The sequence below is a fragment of the Mauremys reevesii genome, linkage group 1 (genome assembly GCF_016161935.1).
Source record: "Mauremys reevesii isolate NIE-2019 linkage group 1, ASM1616193v1, whole genome shotgun sequence".
Taxonomy (NCBI): Eukaryota; Metazoa; Chordata; order Testudines; family Geoemydidae; genus Mauremys; species Mauremys reevesii.
Genome location: NC_052623.1, coordinates 248778383 through 248800840, shown reverse-complemented (window position 1 = coordinate 248800840; position 22458 = coordinate 248778383). Strand labels below are relative to the sequence as shown.

The 22458-nt window shown below is 44.7% G+C and overlaps 1 protein-coding gene across 8 annotated transcripts in view; it reads right to left on the bottom strand.

Annotated features, from left to right (window-relative positions):
* MICAL3 (microtubule associated monooxygenase, calponin and LIM domain containing 3) overlaps window positions 1-16154 on the bottom strand; it is a 261040-nt gene extending 244886 nt beyond the window's left edge. For all 8 annotated transcript variants that reach the window (XM_039545905.1, XM_039545912.1, XM_039545923.1 and 5 more), the window contains exon 1: window positions 16057-16154. The gene's annotated coding sequence lies outside the window, so the exon portion shown is untranslated. The remainder of the gene's footprint in view (window positions 1-16056) is intronic.
* Between the last annotated feature and the right edge of the window lie 6304 nt (window positions 16155-22458).

Here is a 22458-nt window from a genome sequence, read left to right as displayed (position 1 = left end):
TATAGGGAGGCCAACTGACCCTCCCTTTCTCAGTAAGTGGAGAGATTCCAGCACTCCATGCTTCTGGAAACTCCACTTACCCTGCCCTTGTCCCCCATTGCTCTACGTCAGAGGACAGCAAATCTAGGACAAGTTTTAATAAAACAGATTTAAATAACCTCCCCACTTTCACCACCTCTGTCTGTTTTGTTACAAGAGAAAAACTTCCCTGGGGGGGGGAAGGTGGGGGGAGGAGGGGGGAGAAAAATCAGTGAAAACATTCTGCCACTTGGCTGTGAAAAGCAAAGGTCCTAGCCAACACCTGTTTCCATCACTCACTGAACAGCAATCCATCCCATGAAGATCCCCACCTCAGCAAACTGAAGAGGTGAGAATTCTCACCTCCTCTGCTTCTCCACCCCCCACCCCCAGTCACAAGACCACAGGCTGCAACAGCCAGAGCAGATCCCTGATATGAGGAGGACAGGCTGCTCTACACCCAAAACTTACACCTCTTTCATTAGAGTCAGTTTTTAAATTGATTAGAATTTGACCAATTGATTATCACAGCTTTGAACTAGGAAAAAAGCCTCACTGACGAGATGAAAGGGATGGGAAAATTCACTACTGTATACAAGCAGCAGGTACCCCACAGAAGCATGCCAGGGTTTACACTCTCCATTTTCATATGGCTTCAAAGGAGAAGAGATTTCTCAGTGACTACACAAGTGCAGAACCTCACACATATACACCTTGCCCACACTAGAGTGTTTTATAAAGTCTCCAGTCTTTCCAATACAGCTAGTGACGCTCCAATGAGTATACAAAACGTGGAGGTGCTACTGTAGATAGGAATCAGGTGGCCATTGGCATTTTTACCGATCTGACATCTAGAGCTGAACAGTTAGATGTGGTGATAAAAATGCTGGTGCCCTGTCTATGTTCATGCTTCAGTGGGAGATCTCCACTCCCCCCCCCCCAAAAGAGTCTATTATAGACAACTTACATGCAAAAAAAAGGGGGGGGGGAATATATGCTTAAGTAATTTGTGATTTAGAAAGTTGTGGGAGGGGGAAGTCAAAGTACTACTCTAGGGTTTCTTCTATTACCCACCCTAAGTACTTAGCAGCCAGATGCTTCAGAGGGAATGAACAGAACAGGGTAAATATCAAGCGATCCATCCCCTATTGTCCACTCCCAGCTTCTGGCAGTCAGGGACGCTTAGGAACACCCAGAGCATGGAGTGGCATCCCTGACCATCTTGGCTAAAGGTATGTCTACACCGCAAAGTTTTGCGGAAAACTTTTGTCTTTCACAAGTACTTTAAAAAGCCCCCCCTCCCGCAAAAGACAAAAGTTTTGCCAACGCAAGTGACAGTGTGAACCAACAAAGCTAACACCGCTCACGGAGCTGAAAGTATTTTGTCTGCAAAAGTGCTGACAAAGAGCATTTACACACGCTGACTTTTAGCGACAAGGCTGTGTCGACACAGCCTTGTCGCTAAAAGCTGCGTCGTGTAGACAAGCCCTAACAGCCATTCACGGACCTATCATCCATGAATTTATCTAATTCTTTTTTGAACGCAGTTATACTTTTGGTCTTCACAGTATCCTATGGCAATAAGTTCCACCAGTTGACTCTGTATTGTATAAAAATTAATTCCTTTTGTTTGTTTTAAACCTGCTGTCTATTAATTTCATCGGGTGACCCCTGGTTCTTGCATTATAAGAGATAACTAACACTTCACACCACACTAGTATATCCCCTTTCCACTATCATATCCACTTTCTCCTTAATCACTTTCTCCACTCTATCATATCTCCCCTTAGTCATCTTTTTTCCAAGTTGAACGCTTCTAGTCTTTTAAATCTGCCTTCATAGGGAAACTGTTCCACATCTCAATCATTTTTATTATCCTTCTCTGTACTTTTACCAATTCGAATATATCTTTTTTGAGATGGGGAGACCAGAACTGCACACAGTATTCAAGGGATGGGTGTTCAATGGATTTAAATAGTGGCATTATGATATTTTCTGTATTATCTATCCCTTTACAAAAATGATTAGGGATATGGAATGGCTTCCGTATGAGGAGAGATTAATAAGACTGGGACTTTTCAGCTTAGAAAAGAGACTCTTAAGGGGGGATAGGATAGAGGTCTATAAAATCATGACTGGTGTGGAGAAAGTAAATAAGGAAGTGTTATTTATTCCTTCTCATAACACAAGAACTAAGCGGCACCAAATGAAATTAATAGGCAGCAGATTTTAAACAAACAAAAGGAAGTGTTTCTTCACACAGTGCACAGTCAACCTGTGGAACTCTTTCCCAGAGAAGAGTCATGAAGGCCAAGACTATAACATGGTTATAAGATAAAAAAAGAACTAGATAAATTCATGCAGGATAGGTCCATTGATGGCTATAAGCCAGGATGGGCAGGGATGGTATCCCTACCCTCTGTTTGCCAGAGGCTGGGAATGAGCAACTGGGAATGGATCACTTGATTATCTGTTCATTCCCTCTGGGGCACCTGGCATTGGCCACTGTCAGAAGACAGGATACTGGACTAGATGGACCTTTGGTCTGACCCAGTATAGCCGTTCTTATGTTCCCTAATGATTCCTAACATTGTTAGCTTTTTTTTTTTTTTAAACCTGCCACTGCACATTGAGTGGATGTTTTCAGAGAACTATCCACATGACTAAGATGTCTTTCCTGAGTGGAAACAGCTAATTTAGGCCCATCATTTTGTAGGTATAGTTGTGATTATGTTTTCCAATGTGCATTATTTCACAGTTATCAACATGGACTTTCATCAGCCATTTTGTTTACCTGTCACCCAGTTTAGAGAAATTCCTTTGTAACTCTTCATAGTCAGCTTTGGTCTTAACTATCTTGAGTAATTTTGTATCATCTGCAAATTTAAGACCACTAGCTTAAGTTTGATGTAATAGAGAAGGGGAACCAGTGGAGGGATGCAAAGAGGAGGTGATACTGACATGGTCAAAGCCAATAGCTAGGATAATTATTTTTGCAGCACCATTTTGAATCGGTCTGAGCAGGGCAAGATGGGATTAGTCAAGGGTAGTGAAAAGGATGTTACAATAATCAAGACAAGAGATGATGGCAGCCTAGATGAGAGTTTTAGCTGTGTGGATGGATAGGAAAGGCCATGTCTTAGAGATGTTATGCAGAAAAAATTGGCAAGATTCAGGCACAGCCTGAATGTGAGGCTCCAGAGAAAGGGGCAAATAGAGGACGATGACCAGATTATGGATTTGAGTGACAGGGATGATGCTGATGAGATTTTTCCACAATTTCCACTGCCTTTCACATCCCCTCCCACGGAAATGAAATTAAGTTTCTAGCTTTTGGTATTTAATTCAACTGCTGACTGGACTATGGAGAATAATATGTCCAGCTACAGTAGAGCAGCAAAGATATGAAATCCATCAACCAACATTCTTCTTGTCTCAAATGAAATATTCCACTTTGAACCATCTGTCACGGTTCCTTCCCCACTCTGAACTTTAGGGTACAGATGTGGGGACCCGCATGAAAGACCCCCCCAAGCTTATTTATCAGCTTAGGTTAACAGTAAGCTGCCACCACCAAGCGTGTTCCAAATCTTAGGAGAGAGCCACTTGGAACTCCCCCAACTTTTTCCCAAGTCCCTAACCCCCCCCTTTCCTGGGCAGATTTGAGACTAATTCCTCCCCCCAAGTCCTTACACCCCTTTTCCTGGGTAGGCTTGAGAGTATACCCTCACCAAGTAGTCCTGGTGAACACAGATCCAAAACCCTTGGATCTTAAAACAATGAAAAAATCAATCAGGTTCTTAAAAGAAGAATTTTATTAAAAGAAAAGGTAACGTTCATCTCTGTAAAATCAGGATGGATATAACTTTACAGGGTAATCAGATTCAAAGAGCCCAGAGGAACCCCCTCTAGCCTTAGGTTCAAAGTTACAGCAAACACAGGTTAAACCCTCTAGCAAAAAGAACATTTATGAGTTGAGAAAACAAAGATAAAACTAACAGGCCTTGTCTGGCTGTTACTTACAAGTTTGAAATAGGAGAGACTTGTGCAGAAAGATTTGGAGAACATGGATTGATGTCCAGTCCCTTAGTCCCAAGAGCGAACCCCACCAAAACAAAGAGCACAAACAAAAGCCTCCCGCCCCCTCCCCCTAGATTTGGAAGTATCTCGTCCCCTTATTGGTCCTTTGGGTCAGGTGTCAGCCAGGTTACCTGAGCTTCTTAACCCTTTACAGGTAAAAGGATTTTGGTGCCTCTGGCCAGGAGGGATTTTATAGAATTGTATAGAGGAGGGTTGTTACCCTTCCCTTTATAGTTATGACACCATCTGAATACCAGTACTATTAAGCAAGTACTTTCTAAGGAAAGCTAGAGCATTAATTTCATGTACCTATTAGGGCTGATGCCCACAACCCTACCCAATAGTTTCAAATGGAGATAATGCCAAGATTTTAGAGAAGAAAGGGAAGATTGCTTCTCAGTTTCTTTTTGCTACCAAATCCAATTATCACCATTTGATTATTAAAACTTTTGCTTTGAAATAAAGTTTCTACCCTACAATTCATTCTCTTTTTCCTTTTACCTGTATCTCTCCCCACTCTAGTAGTCCTCCTCACCAAGTACCCCAACAGTAACAAAGCATCACAACATCTCTGTTGTTCCAGCTAGAGACTTGCTATAGACAGAAAAGGCAACATGAAAATAGCTGTTATCATGACAGTGTTCTGCATGGAAGGAGAGCTCCTTCTCTGTTTCCCACTCACCCCAAACCTGTCCGCTGAAAGGATGGATGGTGGTAATGAGATGTCTATGCAAACCTAGTTCTCACCTTACCTCCACTGCTCTGAGTCCTCATCCCCAACCCCAGTAAATAACTCTAGCTGCTGATCACAGCTTTTCCCAACAGCAGCATAATGAAACTGACCCAATTTATTTATAGTTTTGCTGCTGACCAGAATTTTCTGAATAGCAACTCTAAAACCAAACGTTTTCCTTAATTTCACTCTGCTGCTTCTTCGCAACTCTAGGCACTGGCACTGTCTGGTGCTATGTGCAGACTTATGAAGACAACACTGCACTGATTTACATTCAGCGAATGCAAGAGAATTAATCATCAAATATAAGAGCTGGAGACATTTTTTCCTCCTTAAATGAAAGCTTAAATTCTTTCCACTTCAACAGAAGTGGATTGTAGTCACCCAGGAAAATCATCTTCCTTTTAGACTTGGGCGAGTAGACTGCTAAGCTATGTCCCCACTGGCAAAAGGTGGGCTCATAACAGCAGCAGTGGAAGCTTCCAGTGTAAAAACATGTTTTGACCACTATGTTATCAGGGTTATATGACATGGTGATCCAAATCCCTCAGTCTGGTCTATGTCACAGCTGCCACTGCTGGTACCACCAATGGAGGTGCATTGCTGGTCAGTTACACACACCCAATAAATAACACCCTATAACTATTAAAATGTTATGCAAGAGACTTTCCTAACCACCCAGAAAGTAGTGATCTAGTCCCACTATTAATGTGGCGCTAGATCAAAGGTGGGCAAACTACGGCCTGCGGGACCATCCTGCCCGACCCTTGAGCTCCCGGCCGGGGAGGCTAGCCCCCAACCCCCTTCCCTGCTGTTCCCCTTCCCCTGCAGCCTCAGCTCGCTGTGCCGCCAGCGCTCCGGGCAGCGGGGCGGGCTCCAGCCGGGCAGCGTGGCTGCCAGTCCAGGTGCTCTGAGCGGCATGGTAAGGGGGCGGGCAGCGGGGGGTTGGATAAGGGGCAGAGGGTCCCGGGGGGCAGTCAGGGGGTGGTTGGATAGGTGTGGGAGTCCTGGGAGGCCTGTCAGTGGGTGGGGGTGTGGATAGGGGTCGGGGCAGTCAGGGGACAGGGTGCAGGGGGGTTGGATAGGGAGCGGTCAGGGGACAAGGAATGGGAGGGGGGTTGGATGGGTCAGGGGTTCTGAGGAGGGCAGTCAGGGGGCAGGAAGTGGGAGGGGGCAGATAGGGGGCAGGGCCAGGCTGTTTGAGGAGGCACAGCCTTCCCTACCCAGCCCTCCATACAGTTTTGGAACCCCGATCTGGCCCTCAGGCCAAAAAGTTTGCCCACCCCTGCTCTAGATACAGCTACAGAAAGACCCCAAGCTATTGCACTGAAGGAATATTGCAGGACAGCAGAAGCATAGACAAGTGAGACAGTAGCACCACAACTAGATTGGGTAAGTTAATGTATATGATTATCACAACGTACTAGAAAAATATTTTAAAATCCTGCAAGAAGAAGTCAGGAACACTCAACACAACTATTCTCTGGTCATATCTGTCACAACAGATAGGAAACTCTCTTAACAGAAAATCCAACATCTGCTCTGCATTACCATTTGTTTTACAACAACTCAAACCTTCTCACAACACAAGTAATTTTCTAGTCTTCATCAAAAGGGACTTGTATCACTGGAGAAATTTTAGTTTTTATGCATGTTTGTAAAACTCTCCTGAGAGCTCAGGGAGAAAAAGATTAAGACAAGCACACTAAAAGGAATGTTTGAAACCCACATGAGGCAGGGAAGTTTAAGATTAAATGTCATCCTGACCTCACCCATTTGTGCCTAGGTTTGAACCAAATATATACAATTACATACTGCTCACAAAGGCAACAAACACAGGGGTTAGTTATGAACAGGATCTGTATTCAAAATGTATTGTAATTCAGAGTCAAGTTTTAATATATTTGAATTCCAAATTATGAACTGAGTTATATTTCACATATATCATTAGTTACTTGGGTAATGTACCTACTTGTTATAGGGCAATTTGGCATTTGTTCTTTCAACTTTTTTATTCAACTGTAAAATGAACAAAGATTTTAGAATTAACTACAAGTCTATTTGTGTATTTCAACTATAGTATTCCAGAGAACCAATTAACATGATTATTAAATAGGTTTGATTTCATCTGTTTCTTGAAGATAAGTGCTTTAGAAAGCTGCAATTCTGAAAATGCAAGCTAAATATATTTTAAGTGTCCAGTTTCTGACTACAGTGTGAAATCTTCACTTGGAGCTGAGGAAGAATGTGTAGTGGAATTTTTGGAGGCTAGATTAAAGGGACACTGTCAACTCCAATTTGACTCCAAGTGTAGCTTTTGTGCAAACAAATTTGTACAAAACATAAGGCCAACAGAAATACTCCCATGATCCAAAAAAAAATTAGTTCCCATGGAAAGTTATTTTTAACATATACATGTGCCCTTGCAGGATTTGCAACCCAAGCACAACAATACTGGAAGGTGTTAGTGAAAATAAACAATGAAACTGGCTTCACTGATTTTCCTTCTTCAAGCTGAGAGAAATGCTGACATATAAATTAACAGCATCAGTAGTGAAAAATAAATTGGATTTTCAAATTTCTTTCCATTTTAATAATGTAAAGTGTTCTTGTAACATGTAAAAAAAGCCGTTTGAATATACAGTACAATTTTTAACTTGAGTGTTCCTTTTTACAGTTTCCTTTTCAATTATTAAACAAACTAAAAGTTAATATTCATTGACAACCTTAGCTGAGAATTTCCAAACTTCTGCATATCTAAGTTTTGCATAATCTTCTCTCAGCTCTTTTTATAAGTGGGGAATAATATAGAAGTCTAAACACAGTGAAGTCTACAATTGAAGAACAGGATTTTCAGCCAAATATTTAATTTACTTTGTGTGTTACCAAAGTAAATGATGCTTCTTAAAGTGATAGACCAAGCTAGCAGAAGAGACCACAAGAGCTGCCTCTGGTAATACCTGTGTTCCCTTTGGGCAAGTACAAGGCATTGTCAATCCATAGTACCAACATTAAATGGGTCTCTGGATGAAATAAAAGATAGTTTCATTATGTGGCTTTAAAGGGGGGGATACAATGGAAATACATTAATATACCTTATAGTTACAGAAAAAACTGCATGTGCAGAAGTAAACTTTCAAGCATGTATTTGTTAAAAACAATAATATTACAAGTATCTGGTGCCAACAGCCCACAAAATTCAAACTTCTAACCAGAGAAAATGTAATACTAGAAACTGGGTTTTATACCTGAAACAGCTCTATAGCAGTGTAACAGACACTACTGAAATACATCTGTGCTGTAGATTAGAATGCAATCACTATGATAAACCTGCATTAGTAATAAAGGTGATAAGAGGGTGGAGCATGCCAGAGACGGAGGCATCTACCTGAGAATCCATACATGCACCACAAAAGATAAACCCATCTGTTTGTTAATCTTGAAAGTGCCCTATAATATACTGTGCCTGTCCAACAGGAGGACATTTGGATAGCCCTAAGGGGATATACTGCATGCCACTGGAAGACCTTGGTCCACTAACAAAACAATGCACTTCAGAGATTTCTCACACAATGAATTGGCAGAGCAAAGTAGTGTTTCTTCCCCCAACTCCTTCTCCAGAGTTAACCTGTATCAACCAAATCTGTACCCATGTAAGGACAAATATAATCATGATCTTCAGCATTTCCCTCCCTCCGAAATACACATGACAAGGAGATCAGGCAAGTGGGATAGTATTGAACAAATCTGCACAAGCTTGTAAATCAAGAAGGTCCCCCTCCACATCTATTGGAAGGGCTCCAAGCAAGCACTTCCTGACCATTAAAACATTATGGCCTCATTCTCCCTACAGTTTGAGCGGAGTAACCAGGTGAAGGAGGCAGTGCTAAGCACAACCACTGATCACAAGGCAATGTCAGGAGTTCTTTCCTTCCAGATTTCTGACACAAGCAAACCACCATGAGCTGGACAGGCTGCCCACACTCAGAGCACGAACTGGGCCCCGAGACCTTCTGCTGGGATGAACTGGGAGTGCATTTTCCCCGCCCCGCGGGCTATTCTCTCAGTGGCCTGCCCGCTGGCTGGGCCATTCCCCATGATGGTTTTATTCAGACCCCCTACAGGCACACACGTCCCTGAAGCTGGCAGGGAAAGGGAGCGGGGGGAGGGGGGGGTCCCACACCGCGAGTCGCCCGGTAAGCGCTCGCCCTGCGCGGCGCCTTCTCCAAGGGCGGGCGCTGCTGCTGCTGCATTGCCGCCCTCGGCGGAGCCGTGCGCCAGCGGCCAACGCGCCCCTGCGGCCGGTGCCCGCTCCGCAGCCAGGCACATGCCAGCGCACTGCGGGAGCGCGGAGCCTGGCGGCGGGCAGCGCTATCGCCGTCGCCCCCGGCGGGAGCAGCAGAGGCGGGAGCCTCCAGCCGCTTTCTCCGATTCGCCGGGGCAGGGAGACCCCACCTGCCCGCCCGCCCGCCCGCACTCACCGGCGGGCGCAGCTTCCCAGCCGGCCGCAGGAGCGGTGGTGCCAGCCCGGCTCCGGGGGGGGGGGGCAGCGGGAGGTGCCAGCCCGGATCGCGGCCCCGGGGGGGCAGGGAAGGAGCGGTGGTGCCAGCCCGGCTCCGGGGGGGGGGGGCCGCGGGAGGGGCCCGCCCGGATCGCGGCCCCCGGGGGCAGCAGGGGAAGGGAGCGGTGGTGCCAGCCCGGCTCCGGGGGCGGGGGGCAGCGGGAGGTGCCAGCCCGGCTCGCGCCCCCCCCCGGGGCAGTGGGTCCCGTGGCCGGGCGGGGGGTCCCCGGGGAGCTGCCCCACTTGCCTCATGCCGCTCCTGCGCCCGGGCTCCCTGCGCTAAGCCACGTGCGGCGGGTCCATCTCCCGGCCCCGCTTCTCCTCCCTGCGGGCAGGCGGGCTCCGGTCCCGGGGAGCGGCGGCGGCGGCGGCGGCGCTGCGGCTGGTCCCCTGGCAGCGCCTCCTCTCCGCCCTAGAGGCGGCCGCCCGGGTTACTCTGCCCACGGCGGGGGCGGGGGGTGGCTATCGGCTCCCCCGGCTGCCAGGCCAATGAGAAGCGACGGGGGGGGGTATCAAAAGATACCCGCTCCCGCCACCCCTCCGGGAAGGAGTAATGGTACACTCCGAAGTCAGTTACAAAACTCGAGGGCAGCGATTGGCTGCGCTGTGGAGACCGGCGGGAGGGTGAGAGCCCGGCTGACCAATAGGACAGAAGGAAGCAAGATCAAACCCTTGCAGCTGGCCAATGCGGTAGAGATTTAAAGGGCCCGTGCGCGTTGTTGGGCCGTAACGTGAAGTTAGCGTAGATGCAGGTGACAGAAATCCAGGTGTCTGGAAACGTCCCAGGGACGATCAGCGGCACGGGGCAGCCCGCTAGCGCAGGGTGCAACTTTTAGAGGCTGGGGGTGACATTCTCCCCCCCCCCATTCAGCAGCGAGCTCAGGGGTGTTCTGCACCCCTCGGGTCAGGTTCAGCCTCCAGAGCCTTAAAACTCTTCCCCCAAGAGCTCTAGCGCCCACAGCTGGCTCCAGGGCGGGAGGGCAGTAACCCAGCAAGCAGCACACAAGCTGAGGGAGGGCGTTAGGCACAGGGGCAGCAGCCAGGAATGCCCCAGTCCCCCACCCTGGCTGTTTGTCAGTGACCTGTGGCTTTGGGCAAGTCACAAAGTTGATTTCAGTTCCTCCCTCTGTAAAAGCAGGATAATCTTCCCCAGGGCCTAAGCCTACAGGGAAGGTTCCCAACATTTTGTAAAGCCCCAGCCCTTGGGATGTGAAAAACAGCCTCCCACTTCTAAATATTATTACGCTGGAGGTTAGGTGAAAATTCATTGAAACCGGTGGGTAAGGGTAAATATAAAAAAAAATTAATCTCCTTCATGGAATAGAGATTGTTTCAGCTAGCGGAAGCCAGTACTCAAAACACAGGCCACATGTAAGGAGGTGAACTATGTGGCCTGAGGGGTTTTCCTAGAGTTGTTGCCAAGGCAAAAAGAGTAGAAATACTATAGAAGCAGACAGATAATGCAACAGGGAAGACCCACACCCTCACTGTCCCCCTAGCGCCTGGAGAAGCACTTTAGTGTGACCTTGAGAAAAAGGGAAGAAAAACAGCTTTTAGGAAGGAGTGCTGGATGAAAAGAGGCTTGGAACTGTGAATAAAGAATATCTTCTATTTCATTCCTACTGTGTTCAGAGCAACAGGACTTTGGACATTCTTTGTAAATAAACAGGACTGCAGCAGAGAAATATCTCACTCCCTCATCAATTTCTCCTAATGGAAACAACCTGTACTACCCTGACTTTTGCCTAACTGGTCAGGTCACGAGAGTTAATATTACTGGAAGGGCAGGGTAATTATACATTCCTATTATTTAAAGAAGTCTAAGGAGAGCCTTAGCCTCAATGGGGTATTTTAGGTTTCATGATTTAGCCTTTCCACCATAAGTGATACCCACAATTCAAACACCTCTTTTATTCCCTTAGAGAACACCCTTGATTTATTCATAGTTTTTACTGTGCTGTTTTAGTTCACCCTTTATCATAGCAGACTTGCATCTAGGATGGCTTTTATTGCATAGCTCACAGAGCTCACTCCCACATAGTACACATTTCAGTCTCTCCCCACTACTTTTATAAACCTAAACCTTTTAAAAATGTGGTTTTATTATGATTACTTTTGACCCCATATTTATTACCTTTCCCCTTGTAATGTCCTGACAACATCCCTTCCAAGTTCTCGATCAAGCTTTTGTAACCTACAAAGAATCCCAGAGCATGCTAGGACAGAACTATGGAAATTTAGTCAGTGCCATGTGAATATTCCTGCAGTGCAGACATTATGAATGAAGCTCAGTTATTTACTTCAACAAAGAGTCTCACAGTGCTTAGATTTTAGGAGCTCTCAGTAACCTAGGACAAACCACCTACTTCTTTTCTCCTTTATTCTTGTATTTGGACTCACTGAACTGGTTTTGTTTCTTGCCTTTTTAAGTAAAAAGTGAGGTTTTTAAATAGTGTTTTCTTCAATAAAATCTTCAATAAGATGAACCACATAATAATTTCCTCTTTTTGAGTAGGAATGAGTAACAGAATATATTATGGGGCTGATTCTCCTTTCACACCAGGGTAATGCCCTTGACTCCAGTGAACTGATTTCTGATTTACACCAAGGTAAGTGAGAAGAGACTCTAGCCCCTATTTTAATAATGCAGAACCCATCATGTTACGAAACAAGCACATGGAGCAGGTGATGTGCAACGTGATAAGAACAGAGTAGGTTTCCTGCCCTGCGTTAACACCAGTGGGAGATGTGAGATACCCATCACAGTGGCTTAACATATCTATTTGCCATACAAAGAACAAGGAATAGGCAGTGCTGGAGGGTTTCATGCATTTTCTGTATGTATAAACTAGAGAGGAATTGGAAGGTGCTATTAGAGCAAAGACAGCATGAGACTGACACAAAACACCAAAGCACCACTATATCACCTGAATATGTTCCCATTAAGCAGAACTGTCATCTCCTTTAGACAATGCTCATTTTTAAGTGCCACTGAATTTACACTGATTCCTGTAGGAGGTCTTAATTTAACTGGGATGTACTTAATGGTGTGTATTGCCTTATTTTATGAATGTCATACAGAACCCTGAGTGCCTTCATGAGGGAGCACTTTATAAACAGTTGGTTTGTTGTAATAAAAATATTATGCATACAAATCAACAGTACCCTGCAACCACTATGAGACCTGATGACTTCTAACCAGTACACAAGTGAAGCTGAAGGATGGCATGTGATCAGATCTAGCAACAAACTCCTGTAGCTGCTGTCTTCTATGCCAGCTGCAGCCTGTTAATGACAGTGCTCATCAATAAAGTTTTGTCCAGTTCAAGAGATAACCAAGTGAGCTAACAAAATGCTAAAATGTATGCAGTGTTGATGTAGCCGCTTTGGTCCCAGGATATTAGAGAGACAAAGTGGGTGAGGCAATATCTTTTATTGGACCAACAGATGTTGGTGAGGGATGCTTTCAAGCTACACAGAGCTCTTCTTCAGGTCTAGGAAAGGTACTAAGTGTCACAGCTAAATACAAGGTGGAACAGACTGTTTAGCATCAGTAGTTAGCATATATTCTAAGGGACCATTCAAGGTGAAGTGGGCTGTTAAAATGGGACAAAAAGGGGGTAGTGGTTTACAGATTGTTGTAATAAACCATAAATTTGGTGTCTTTATTAAGACCATGATTTTTGGTGTCAAGCAGAGTTATGAATTTAAGCTCCCAGGCTCATCTTTTGAAAGTGTTGTGCAGGTTTCCTTTGAGAATGAGGACTGATTGATCACTCTCTCTCTGACCTCTTTATGAAGAGTTTTCACCCACAGGTGATATGATTTTGTCTTTTATCACTTCCCTGTGAGATTTCATTCCAGAGCATAGAGATTGTCTGGTTTCACCCACATAGTTGTTATTGGGGCCTTTGGTGCACTGGATGAGGTACACCACATTTGTGATAGGCATGTATAGGGCCCATGTATCCTGAAAGGTGTGTTGTGGGAGGTGTTAATCATTGTAGCAGTGGAGATATGTCTGCTGTTTGTGCATCTGTTGTTCTGACAGGTTCTGGTGCCACTTTGAGTTGGTGTTTCTTGATTTGTGGGGATCTTGCTTCTGATGATCAGCTTGGAGAGGTTGTAGGGCAGTTTGAAGAGGGGGGTTCAGGAAATGCACCACAAACCCAATTATATACTTGAGATATATCAATGATATTTGCATCTTCTGGACAGATGACAAACTGCTTCTTAGAGTTTCACCACTTCAACAACCACTGTGTCCATTAAACTCTCTAGAACACTCCCACACCAGCATCAACTTCCTGGACACCAACATCTGCTTCAACAGTGGAATCATATGGACAACTATATACAGTACAAAAAAAACATGGATCACCACACTTTCCTTCATAGATCCAGCAACCACCCCAAACACATCAAGAAAAATGTTGTCTACAGCCAGGCACTCAGATACCACAGAATATGCTCCAAGGAGGAAGTCCAGGATATACACCTTAACATACTCAAAATCGCCTTCACTGAACAAGGACACTCCACCAGAGAAGTAGATCATATCATGGAACAGGCCACCCAAATACCTTAGAGAGCCTGCATCAATACAGAAATAAAACCCCTTCTGACCCCCCACTCCCTCAAACACACACACACTCACATATATATGCCATCCCACCATGGAACCCATATGGGAGATCATCAAACAACTTCAATCCATATTCAATGGGGACCCCATTCTGAAAGAAATCTTCCCAGAACCTCTTTTTTTGGCCTTCATACAACCTGCCAACCTCTCCAAGCTGATCATCAGAAGCAAGCTCCTCACTGACCAGGACACACCAACTCAAAGCAGCACCAGACCCTGCCAAAAATACACATGCAAAACCTGCAGACATATTTCCACTGCTACAGTGATCAACCCTCCCCCCCATACACCTTTTAAGATCCACGGCTCCTACACATGCCTATTGTTACCACAGATGCTGGAACTAAGGGCGCTGGGGGTGCTGCAGCACCCCCTGGCTTGAAGTGTTTCTCATTATATACAGGGTTTACATTTTGGTTCAATGTCTCTCAGCACCCCCACTATACAAATTGTTCCAACACCCCTGATCACATGTGGTATACCTCACCCAGTGCACTAAATGCCTCAATATCTATGTGGGTGAAACCAAACAAAATCACAGAAGAGCTCTGTGTAGCTCGAAAGCTTGTCTCTCTCACCAACAAAAGTTGGTCCAACAAAAGATATTACCTCAGCCACCTTGTCTTTCTAATATGCTAAATGATTTGATAGGCACAATCTGAACTCCTATGCGATGATGCTTGAGTGTCCCATAAAATACGAGGCTGAAGGTACCAACTATTTGGCATCCTCATTGATCAAGCACGCTATTCATTACTCAATCATTTTAATAGCTATAATCTTTATAAATTATGCTACAGTATTTAATCCCTGCTTCCATTTGCCCCCTCAAAACACCACCACCACCCCCCTTATACACTAAAGAAACCACAGATCTGAAACTGATCTGAGAGTACTGGGCTGAAGCAGAGTAGCAAATAAATTGCTAGTAATGCTCTATTAAAAGAACACCACAATCAAGTTGTTTGAAATTAATTTGGAGTCAACGTTTGAAAAAAAAATCTGCATATCCACTCACTGAAGAAAACTTTTCTGGCAAATTTGGGGAGGAAAAAACCAGGCCATCAGTTCCTCTAAAATTTAACTTTTAATTTAAAAAAAAAATGATGTTCCTAACCCTTCTCGTTAGGATAGTAAACTTCCAAATAAACTAATGAGGTGCAATCTTCTTGAGTCTACATGGAGACAGAGCTTGTAGCTTTCCCAAGCAGCCACAGTCAGGAACAAGATACTCATTGGTTTCACTACTGCTATTCAGGATTGCAGGCAACTGAGAAACTGATAAGAAACATGCCAATTTCACACTGCTGTTGCAGAAAGTTATGAGTTGCAACCGAGACTGGAACTAGAGCAGTTCACAACAAAAACAATGGCTGGCGGGGGGAGGCAAAATATTCCTTCCTGTCCAGAATAATGGGGGAGAGGTAGAATAGTCCAGATGGTTTGATTAGATAGTTTATTGCTTTTTATGTCTGATTTGGATACTCTGGTATACTTTTATTATTGCAAGAGCATCCAAAGCCATAGGATAGGTGCTTTTAACAAATCCAAATAAATATACAAGGGGAGTGAATCATGTCCAGGTGATGAAGCCACTTCAGTAACAGCAAAAATAGCATCAACCCCACACAAGGAAGTTAGTACATAGAATATATAGAAATTAGAAAGCATTGCCCTCGTCTCCCCAACAGACTTAGAAAGACTGGCTTAGAAGCAAAGATTAATGTAACTAAACCATTATGTCTTGGAAAACACTAGGGAGGAAGTAACAAAAGGTCAGTAAATCATCTAGAATTTTGGACTCTGTCATCCAAGAAGATTGTATGAAGTTTGGCATTAGAGCCTGCAAAGACTAAGTGCTTCCCCTACCCCCTTTTTGGCAACTGCTTTTATCTCTCTCTTTAACTGGACATATGACAGGTTTTAAACCCCTGCTACTGGCAATGACTGTCTGGAAATAACCAGCAATGGTCTGGATTCTTAAACAAGCCTGAAACTTTTCTTCAAACTCTTACTTACCCATGGTGGATTTCTCTTTAGGAAAGGGCTCTAGGCCTGGTTGAGAGCAGCCAATGAGGCCCTTACTGCTTCAACAGTATAGTTAGGATATTAAGATCCCTAGAGCTGGGGAGGGAGTCTGCTTTGCCCTTTTATTGGGCTTGACAAGTGACACAACTAGAGGAAAAGCTCCACCTATGTTCCATCCCGGGCTCACTCTAGTTAGAGAGGGAGCAATAAAAAAGACCTAGGAAATAGACAAGGTTGATTTATATTGAGGGGATTAGTTGATCCTGGGAACTTAGGGCTAGTCACATGAAAATATTGTCTGTGTTGTTTTGTATGGGGGTTCAAGTGCTGTGGGTATGTTTGCTGTTTCTAATTGATTTGTGGATTCATCAGCAAAGTGTTTTTCATTAAAGCATTGTGTTTAGTCACGTTATGTCTTCCTCCCCCACAAGCCAGGACATCTGCAAAGCATTTTAGATTATAAGCTCTTTATAGGGTGACCAGACAGCAAATGTGAAAAATCGGGACAGGGGTGTGTGTGTGTGTGTGTGTGTGGGGGGGGGGGTAATAGGAGCCTATATAAGAAAAAGACCCAAAATCGGGACTGTCCCTATAAAATCGGGACATCTGATCACCCTAGCACTTTAGGCCAGAGACCATTTCTTTCTACACATTTATTAAGTGCTCAAACTGCAAGTACTGATCCTGCAAAGAGTTGACTCCCTGTGTTCATGCTGAGCCACTTCACTGACTTCAGTACTGGATTCTGTGCAGGTGCAGAAGGTCTACCCATGCAAAGTCCATTGAAGGATTGGAACCACTGTTAGCATTACAAAGATATGAATAATCTCTACTACCACAGTGAGACATAACCATCTACAAAGATTTGAAAGTTGCAGAATCCCAAGAAGGGAGAGGAGCGGTTTAGGATGTTCCAAGGGACTGCAGTTAGAAGTAAGGGGATACAGATGAGTAAAAAGAACTTTCAGCTGACTCAGAAAAATCTCCTGAGGGTGAGGTCTGTTTCTCTGGCATAATCTCTCAAAGGAAGTGGTGGAAGCTCCATTGCTTGACAAATAGACAAAACAGAATATAGGGTAAGGAATCATCTTGCTCTGGTTCCCGTGGGATGGGCAAATGAACGAATAATTCATTTCTGATTTCTATTATTCTACTGTAGTAGACCAATACCCACATGCCAACATTTACACAGACACATCTTTATGCAATTTTCACAGTGAGGGGGTGTATTCTGTCCCTCATTGTGTGGGGAATTTACACATGTGACTCCCATTAGCATTAACAGAAGCTATGTGCATACGTTTCCCTTTTATGGCTGGATTGTGTAGATCTGTTAGTATCTGGCTTTCCTGGTGGATTGGAACCTGTATGTTTCCAAATAATCTGATCTGTATAGGCTGTGATACTTCCAACTTTTTTTTGTGCAAATGTATTATTCTATTGTCCTTCAGCTGTGATATCTAAGCATGCTTTGAGAATCTTCTGTCACCCTAAATCCTTGCCAGCAGCACAGCACAACCCCAGTCCTAATGAGATTACAGCTACAGATGCCCCACTGCTGCCATCTGGCCAAGGAACAGAACAAATGCCAAATTCAGCTGGAGGGTGAGCAGGAAACCCTTTAGCTCTCATCCAAGCAGACTGCAGCATGATAGGAATTGCAAGACCATCATAGTTAACTAGCTCTCTTTAGTTTCTTTTCCTTTTTAAATGAAGCAGTGTGTCCTTCTTGCAGAATGCTAGATTCTATTAATTTTACAGGAAAAAAATAAAATTTAAGATGTTCTACACAACATGGATCTTTACAGATCCCTAAATTTTATTCACACTGGATATGTCTTCCCTGACTCCATATACACGTGTATGTGACAATCAGTGTGCTCTTCTGGAGAAGCATAGATCTACTTCCATATAACAGTCTTTCCACTGGAAAAGGACACAACTTTCGAGTTACTTGTGACCTTACTTATGGGGTTACTGGCCTAGTGGGTGGGGGGAAGTGGTAGACCTCCTATTTCTTGATTTTAGAATGCTTTTGACACAGTCCCACATGACATTCTCATAAGCAAACTATGGAAATATGGTCTAGATGAAATTACTATCGGGGGGTGCAAAATTGGTTGAAAGACTGTACTCTAAGAGTACACCTCTACCCCAATATAACGCGACCCGATGTAACACAATTTCGGATATAACGCGGTAAAGCAGTGCTCCGGGGGGGCAGGCCTGCACACTCCGGTGGATCAAAGCAAGTTCGATATAACGCGGTTTCACCTATAACGTGGTAAGATTTTTTGGCTCCCAAGGACAGCGTTATATCGAGGTAGAGGCATAATTACCAATGATTTTCTGTCAAACTGGGAGGGAGTATCTACTGGGGCATCACAGGGGTCAGTTCTGGGGTATGCGACTATTCAATATTTTCATTAATGACTTGGATAATGGAGTGGGGAATATGCTTATCAAATTTGCAGATGACCCTAAACTGGGAGGGGTTGCAAGCACTTTAAGGGACAGGATTAGAATTCAAATTAACCTTGACAAATTGGAAAATTGGTCTGAAATCAACAAGATGAAATTCAATAAAAGGGCAAAGTACTTCACTTAGGCCAGGTCTACCCTACAGATCTGTATCAGTATAACTATATCACTAAGGGGCATGGGCGGCGGGTATAATAGGCTGGAGAAGACTGTGGCTCCCCAATCAGCCCCTCAAGGCCCCCTCCTGCCTGCCCTTGGCCCCAGCCCAGGCAGGCTGCTCCTCTCTTTTGGGGAGCCTGCTGGGGTGAGAGCAGCTGGGACTTGGGGTGGCTCATGGTTTGGGCTGCCCAGTGCTGGGCCAGGGGCCTAGCACTGGCGCTGCACCACTCAGCGTTCCAGGGGTGGGGACTCTGGGGTTGAGGGGCCACACGCCACCTTCCCAGTGCTTTGGAGATGGGGGGGGGGTGCTGTGCACTGCCCACCCAGTGCTCAGGGTGGGGCATACTACCCACCCGGCGCTCTGGGGCTGGAGGCACCTGGGCAATGCAGGGCTCCAGGCTTCAGCAGGGGAATGGGGACAGGAGTGGTAGGGCCTCAGATGGAAAGGGTGGACCATGCCGGGGGATAGCCTCTCCGAGCCCGTGGTTCACCCATCACCCATGCTAAGGGGTGTGAAAAATTCACACCCCTGAGCAACATAGTTATACCAACCTAACCCTCCATGTAGACAATGCTGTGTCGACGGGAGAGCTTCTCCTGCCAACATAGCTACTGCCTCTCATGGAGGTGGATTAACTACGCTGACTTGAGAAGTTCTGGTGCAGCTGCGCTGTTGTAGTGTTGTCCATGAAAACAAGCCCTTAGGAAGGAAAAATCAACTAAATTATTCAAAATGGAGAATAACTGCCTAGATAGTAGTACTGCAGAAAAGGATTGAGGGTTGTAGTGGATCGCAAATTAACAGGAGTGTTGTATGTAAGACATGTGAGGTAATTGTCCTGCTCTACTCCACACTGGTGAGGCCTCAGCTGGAGCACTGTGTCCAGTTCTGGGAGTCCCACTTTAGGATAAATGTGGACAAATTGGACAGAGTCCAGCGGAGAGCAACAGAAATGATAAAATGTTTAGAAAACATTTGACCTATGAGGAGAGGTTTAAAAACAATGGGAATGTTTAGTCCAAGGGTTCTCAAACTGGGGGTTGTGACCCCTCAGGGGGTCATGAGGTTATTACATGGGGGGGGTCACCAGCTGTCAGCCTCCACCATCAAACCACACTTTACCTCCAACATTTATAATAATGTTAAATATAAAAAATGTGTTTTTAATTGATAAGGGGGGTCGCACTCAGAGTCTTGCTGTGAGAAAGGGTCACCAATGCAAAAGTTTGAGAACCACTGATTTAGTCTGAGAAAAGAAGACTAAGGTGGGACCTGATAACAGTCTTTAAATATCCTGAGGGCTGGTATAAAGAGGACAGTGATCAATTGTTTCCCATGCCCATTGAAGGTAGGCCAAGAAGTAATTGGCTTAATTTGCAGCAAGGGAGATTTAGATTAGATATTACGAAAATCATTTTAACTATAAGGACAGTTAAGCAATGGAATAGACTTCCAAGGGAATTCCTGTCACTGGAGGCTTTTAAGAACAGGTTGGATGAACCTGTCCATGATGATCATCCTGTCAGGGACAGTCTAAATTTACTTGTTCTTGGCTCAGCATAGGGGGCTGGATATATGATGACCTCTTGAGGTCTCTTCTAGCCCTACATTCCTATGATTCTATGATCATGCTACCACCAATGGCAATCCTTTCTGCTTTATTCCAGTCAACAGCTGGTGTATTTGTTGCATAAGTTCTTTGATCTCAAGAGACTAAAACAAATACATTTATATAACAGAGGCTGGAAGCAGGACTCCAGGCACTCCAGGTTTTGGAATCTACCACACTCATTGGCTGGCAGTATAAATGCTGGCACTAATGCACTGCTGTTTGGATCTTGCAGCTCCAAGTGCAAATCCCAGCATTGATCTGCTTGTGTGCACATCTCAGATGTAGGAAGTATGAACCCTGGTACTGGTGTGTGGATCCTGCAGGATTCAGTAGCTAGGAATGTAAACCTGGTAAAAATGCCTTGTGGATTTTATGTGAAGCAAATTAAAAGATCTAGGTAACAAAGGAAATTGTTTTCCCCCCCAAAAAAGAAAACCCAGAATCTTGCCATTAATAACAGACAATAAACTCCTTTTTCCTCTGACACTGTAAAATGCAATCTGGATCAATACTCACAGAGCAGGACTGTAATAGATGCTTCCTTCTCACGAATTAAATTCCTCCCTGACAGGTACAGTGCTCACAATTCAATAGCCTCTCCTCTCCAAATGAAGGCCCTGTCCCCACTCCTCTGCTCAAACTCCGATTCTGCACAGGCTCATCTTTGGAAACTCTGCACAACCCGTTTCATTCTATCGCAGCGGGCACAGGATCATTAAAAGCAACTGGAATCTGAGGTGCTCATCTCCTTGTATAAGCCCTTCCCAGAGAATCTCAGCTGGGTCTTGCAGAGACGGTGTGATGATGTCCTGGATGCCATTCGTCATTGTTGTCCTGGCAACAGAGATGTGGTCTCTTGTGGTATGGTAACACAGAGGTAACAACAGGACAGAAAATACTGCAGACCCCTCTTCTGAAGCATCCTCAGAACCTCCCCCATGTACAATCTGTACATTACAAATACTTTTATTTTCCTATAAATGCTCTGTGTGTGTGTGTGTGTGTGTGTGTGTGTGCGCGCGTGCGCTTTAGTTACTCAATTTGCCAGGCTCTAGCATGTCCCTCTGAGTCCTGTTTTTATGGTCTGACAAACCTGACATATCCCTGAGAGAGCTGGTCATTTCCTTTGGGAAACAATGCTGCCACCTAACAACAGAGAAACCTTGCTTTGGAAAACAACTGAGCAGCAACACAAGCTCACAAGTATCTGAAGAGGTGTTAGCAAGAAGGATAGGATGCAGCTTTGTTTCCCTGAGCAAGGGAGGAGCAGATGAATTAACATTTGTGGCAGTGAAAGAGAATACAAGAGCCAGAGTATTTTCCTAGTGCCTCTGCCAGTGATACAGAGAGAGGAACAGGCTAAGGCTGTCTCTACTGCTACAGGGAATCTATAACCCACGTTAGCCAGAGTCTCTTTTCCGCTGCCCTCTGAATTGAATAATCTTGAAAGTACCCTTTCAATATCTTAAACAAGATATATTTTTCCTACTTGTTCTAAAAATGTCATTTACAGAAGGATAACAAATACAATATTACTACTTATTTTAATGCCGCTGATCACAGTGCCACCTTCTGGTAGAGGCTGAGACAGCAGCTGTTGTGAACTAGGGCAATACAGTAACTCCTCACTTAACGTTGTAGTTATGTTCCTGAAAAATGCAACTTTAGGCGAAACGATGTTAAGCGAATCCAATTTCCCCATAAGAATTAATGTAAATGAGCGAGTTAGGTTCCAGAGAATTTTTTTTCACCAGACAAAAGACTTTCAATCTATCTCTCTCTATATATATACACACACATACTCACAGTATAAGTTTTAAACAAACAGTTTAATACACAGTGATGATGATTGTGAAGCTTGGTTGAGGTGGAGGAATCAGAGGGTGGGATATTTCCCTTACTGCTAAATGATGAACTAGCAATTGGCTGAGCCCTCAAGAGTGAACTCACACTCTACGAGGCAGCAGGAATGGAGGGAGGGGAGACAGCATCACAGACAGAGGCACACACCCTGTTTCTGAGAGAGAGAGAGATGCGCATTTCCCCTTTAAGTACACTGCCTTGTTAATTAGATCAGCTTGCTGAGACCACAGCTGCTGCCAGCAAGCTCCCTCCATCCTGAGCCCTGTCTTGTGTGTCC